The sequence below is a fragment of the Mesocricetus auratus genome, unplaced genomic scaffold (genome assembly GCF_017639785.1).
Source record: "Mesocricetus auratus isolate SY011 unplaced genomic scaffold, BCM_Maur_2.0 Super-Scaffold_100013, whole genome shotgun sequence".
In the NCBI taxonomy this organism is placed as follows: Eukaryota; Metazoa; Chordata; class Mammalia; order Rodentia; family Cricetidae; genus Mesocricetus; species Mesocricetus auratus.
Genome location: NW_024429196.1, coordinates 9,219,599 through 9,225,385, shown reverse-complemented (window position 1 = coordinate 9,225,385; position 5,787 = coordinate 9,219,599).

Here is a 5,787-nt window from a genome sequence, read left to right as displayed (position 1 = left end):
ATCTTGTGTTTCATCCATTTTGATGGGTGCAGGGATTGAACTTGCTGGGTAAATGTACTACCCCTGAACTGTACCCTTTAACCCACACTCTTTTATTCTCTAGAGAACAAATCTTCATAAACCCAGGAACTTCTGAGGAAGCTGTGCCCTCAGCTTGTTGCCAAAGGTTTATCTGAGAGGCTATTCAGCAGTTAATCCAGAGCTATTCTCTCTTGGATCCCATGGTCAGCATGAGGATGTCTTACCTGATGTTATCATGCTAAGTTTTTCCAGAGATCAAAGCATTGTTTTCCACTAGTAGTTTGATGCATCTTATGATTGCCCCTAAGAACTTGTTGCTATCCCTGTGTTTGTACATGACTTGGGGCCAAAGGTGAAGTGAAAGAAAACAGCTGTTTTCTGAAGCCTTCGGGGCTACAACCAAAACCAATATCTTTGAAGCTCTTTCAAAATTCTTCTGAACAAATGAGGGGGGAAAATCAATAAGAATGTGCATTTAATCGTGTTCCAGCAACATGGAATTCACAGCAAGAAATTTGGCAGGACAAACAAGATGAGTTATTTGCTGCTAAGCATCCAAAACCCTGCTCAGAAATCTGTGAGAACTAATCGTAGCTCCTGAAGGTGCTTTCGTGGGAAGTCCCAGAAGTCATGCCTTACCCTGAGAGGATGTGAATGCTAACAACAAAGCTCTTCTAATCCACCCAAAGTCTGTTCATGACCATAGCTAAAAAAAAAAAAAGATCTTTGTGTACACAGCTCAATGGTAGAGCACTTACCTAACATACAAAATGTTCTGGGTTCAACCTCCAGTACCAGGAAACAAAAAAACAAAAACAAAGCAAAAAGAAGGAGTAAATATATTTGATAAAGAATGTGGGGACTTCCATTTCAGAATACCAAGAAAACTTCCGATTATCTCAGCTTTTCAAAATGAATACTTTTCATTGCTACTTGTTATGCTTGGCTGAAAATAGTTGGGATTTTTAAAAATGAATATTAATGTCAGTACATAATATGCATAGTTCAGGTGGTTGTAACTAAAATCCAGCTACAAACAGATAATCTAGTGGTAAAATGGGTCCCTTCCCTTTCCGACTTAATTTTTGAAATACTTTTGGGGGGCTTGTAAAAATATCATATAGTCTACTTGCAAAATAGATTCCAGTGGTAGTATTTCCCAAACACTACGGCAGAATATTCCATTAGGAAGTTTGAAAGGAAATTTTTTTCTCAAATTTTCTACTTCTGGAACAGTTGCCAAGAAGAGATTTGGGGAAATCAAATTCTATTAGATTGCAACTTCGAGAAAACAACTTGTAAAAGTTTTAGAGAAAATAGTTCTTGTTTCATCCAAGGTAATGGAGCAAGTCTTGTCCAATCTTACCTGATTTCCACTGGCTCTATTTGTAATGTCATCCTCTTGCTTTTACATTCCTGGCTAGAAAAGTAAAGAAACAAGATGGGATGGATATTTTTAAAAAATTTAAAAAGCAAACACCTTATCTTGTATTACTGCTCCACCATCTCTCCTTACCACTGACTCCCAAAGAAAGTTCCAAGACAGGCTGAGTGTGCACATAATACTGTGTAACACATTCAGATGTATGTGTGTGAGACACTCAGGGTTTTCAGTGCTGTGACAAATATTGATGGTTTAAAGGAGAACAGACTTATTCTGGCTCATTGTTTTGGAGGTCTTATTCCATGGCCACTTGGCTTGTTGATGTTGGGCTGAACATTGTGGTGAGGTGTATATGGTGGGACAAAGTAACTCACCTCATGGGGACAGAAAGCAAAAAGACAGACAGACAGGGTACAATCAGGGTAAGATACATGTCCCCATTGACTAACTTCCTTGAACCTCCTAGAAGTCCATTTAGCTTGAACTCATCAGTGGCTTAGTCAGCTGATGAAATTAGAGCCCTACTTATTTAATCATCTCTTAGTAATTGAATTCAGCAGCTGGAGACCAAACCTTTAATGTACAAGCCTTGCAGGATGGAGACACATCATACATACATACATACACATCCATAACACATACCTCAGGATAATAGTCATGTCTTACTTCTTTTGTTTTCTTTTGGTTTTTCCAGACAGGATTTCTTTGCATAGCCCTGACTGTCCTAAAACTTGATCGGCCTCAAACTCAGAGATCTACCTGCCTCAGCCTCCCAAATGCTGGAATTAAAGGCATAGACCACCATCACCAGGCCAGGTTTCATATCTAAATCAGAATTGTTTGTATTAACTTTAGCTGTGATATGAAAGCCAAAGGAATCAGGTTTTAAATGAGGGGAGTTCTTAGAATTTCTCTTTGCTTACTTTCTATTGCTTTTTAGAACACATCATTTTTTGCACCAATACTGACCTAATTGCCATCCCTACATAAGCCACGTACTCAATGCCTCTCAGATAGGGTTTTTTTCCCTGAAATATTCTCCTCAACTTACTAGCTGAGCTAATTTCTCCTTGTCTTTCCTATCTCAAACAAAGCAAGTCATGTCTTCCATGGAATAACCTCTCTATGAACCCACAGTTCCTTGCTCAACCCATTAACCCAGCATTTCCCAACAGCTATGCTGCCCATGACCGTTTTATATGGAGACCCACTCACACAGTATCCATTTCATTCTCTCAGTATTTGTCAGGTGTCTAGCGTTTATGTATAAGTCCATGTAGCTATGCATGTCATAGAGGAGTCAGTTTTACCTTGATAGTGGTGACAGTGTGCAGCCAGAAAAGAATGCAGAGAAGAGGTGACACTGAACAGAATAGTCAACTGAAGAGGCTGTTCTGTGTAGAGGGACGAGTTGAAGGAAACATGGAGGAAGAGAATCCCAGCCAAGGGATGAGACTGCTTAGGAAGGAAATGAAGAACATCGATTAAAAAAAAAAGGTAAAGAAGCCAAGGGGTTTAAGGCTACAAAGAGCATCAATGACAGCAGCAAATTAAAGTGCTCACACCTTTCTCTGAATCTTTGGCATATTTTTTTTTTTTTGTTTCAGCACCCATCCTAACTGGGGTTAGATGATACCTCACTACAGTTTTGATTTGCATATTTCTGATAGCTGATGCTATCAAGATTTTTGTTCCATATACTTTCAGGTCTTTATATTTCTTCTTTTGACAAATGTTACTCAAATTCTTTGCTGATTTTTAAATTGAGTTGCTTGATTTTCTTGTGTTGTTTTAATGTGTTTTTATGTTCTTTACCTATTCTGCGTATTCTAGATATTGTCTCTGCCAAATGAATAGTTGACAAATGTTTTATTTTACTCTGTAGGTTTTTTTTTATCACAATATATAATCAAAGAAAATGAAACCAGAACACCAAAGAGACACTTTAAATCCTTAAGATATGGAATCACCCTTGGTGATCTTAAGAGATTAATGCATACAAAAATGTTGCCTGTAAACACAGTATAGTACTACTTGGCCATAAAGAAACTGAAATCCCTAGAGCCAAACAGATGGCTCAGCAGTTAAGAACACTTGCTGCTCTTCCAGAGGACCCAAGTTCAGTTCCTAGCACCCACTTCAGGCAGTTCACAACAATGCATAAGTTAAGCTTCAGGGGATCCAATGTCTTCTTCTGTCCTCCAAGAGAATCCCCTCCCCCCCACACACAGTGAACTACAAAAAAGAAGTTGAAATCCCATCATTTTCAGCAAAATGGATGGAGCTGAAGGACATTCTTTTAAGTAGATTAAGCCAGATCAAAACCAAAATTATACCACTCTCTTTCATATGTAGAAACTAAGTAAATAAATATAAGAAGGCTGACCTAAAAGATGAGTAGGGATTAGTAAACAAAAGGGGCACATAGACATCTGTGGGACTATATCTGAATCTTATTAGTATGCCCAGTTAACATGCAATAAGAAGCAGTAAAATGAAAAATAATTTAGGGGTTGGATATGAAATATTTCAGATTTAAATACTGGCAAGTAATTTAAAGTCTTAATAGAGGTTAGAAACACACACCTCAGGGCTGAGTCTATCTGCCACATACCTTCTTATGTTTCTAAACTCAAGGCCAACCTCTGACAAATAAGCTATGGTTACAAGGTTGTGTGGGAATCACAAAGTTGTGTGGGAATCATGCGGTGACATCTATCAGGCACCCATCCTAGACGTTCGTTCTCAGCACATCAATGCTGTCAGATTTTTGGGAAACCCTGAAGGGTCTCACATCCCCGAGTGAAACAAGGTGTAGAAAAACTACCCTGAATCATCAGCCTGTGCTCATTTACTCTTTAGACAGTTGCTCAGTCTGTATTTCCATCAAACCCCTCCTGCCACAGCTTCTCAGGCTACCCTGGGCAGGGGGGAAGCTTGGAAAAAAAGGAACATAAAGGGGGGATAAACAAAGACACAAACATAAACCATGAGAGCTCTTAGTGGGTAAGAAAGGGAAGAAGGAAGTGGGATAAATAGAGCAAGGAAGCTTTGCCACGAAGCAGGGCATTGTGGCCAAGGAAGTCGTTTGTCACTGTAATCCTTAGTCTGTTTATTCAGGACATTTTCATATTAATAAGAAGACATGAAAAGTAAGTTCAATGCCTATTATTTCTGTGTGCGTGCGTGAGTGTGTGTGTGTGTGTGTGTGTGTGTGTGTGTGTGTTCTGAGGAGTTAACATCCTCTGACAAATAATCCGGTATGAAGAAAGAGATCCACATCTGCTTTAGGTTAACCTTTCTACACAGGAAAACAGTCCCAACTCTGCCCAGTTTTCAAACTTGGAATTGTCTTGCATGGAACTAAAAAGCCCTCACACACATTGAGATTAATCTTGTGGTGTTGAAACTTCTGGAAACCTGGCGTGTAATGTCCTTCTCAGATTAGAAATCCAACGGAAATAAGAGAGGTGTGTAGCTAGGAGACAAGTATAAGGGCATGCTCTGCCTCTGTAGGAATTCACAGTACACAAATAAGAGCAGCAACAGCATGCACTTATGAGGGTGGCCTAACGGCTTCTGAGGCGGGTTGCTTTGTTGTAATCTGTGTTTCTCAGTGTTGCTGGGAACTGTGCGATTTGAATGATCCCTAGAGAAAATCTGGCAGTGTATGTCAATAACCCTGAACTGTCTGGTCTGGCCTAGTACTTTCTGGAATCTAATTCGAAAGTAATAACATAAGAAGAAAGTCTGTGTGCATTAAGGTTTTTGTGTTAACTTTTGTCTTGAGATGTTCTTAGACTGGGCGTTAGTTCAGTCTACTCTCTTAGGTTGGACTCCTGTAAAGCAGCCAGAGCTGGAGGTTCTTTTACTGTGACTTAGGAATCTGGTGCTTATAGGAAAAGCTCCTTCAGGGACCAGGGATATAGACTGGGACTGAGGAAGAAGCTGGGTACGTATTCCAGCCTAGTTTAGTCTCACCACGATGAGCTCTGCTACAGCCTTGTCCTAGCTTGAAGCAAGAGACCTCTTGTCTAGTGTTGACTTTCACCTGCTTTTCCAAGCAAGGCAGCTTGTATCCATTCCAGAGTAGGGTTCATTCCATAGCAGTTGGGAGATGAAGGCACAGGCTTGGAAAGGAAGCCTGGGTGTTGGCCTTTTATCCAGGAGGATAACTAAAAGTGATATCATACAGAATCTCTCATAATTTGTGTCTGAGTGGAATTCGGGCAGATCTCCTAGACAAGAAGGTTGGGTTTGGTCCCTTTTTCTTCTGTAGTTCAGATGTCTCTTTGTTTGAGAAAAGTTCTTCCATGGGAAGTTGCTAAATCATTTCTCCAATAAGCCCCACCCCGTCCCTCTGTGCCACTCTCTGCTGGCAC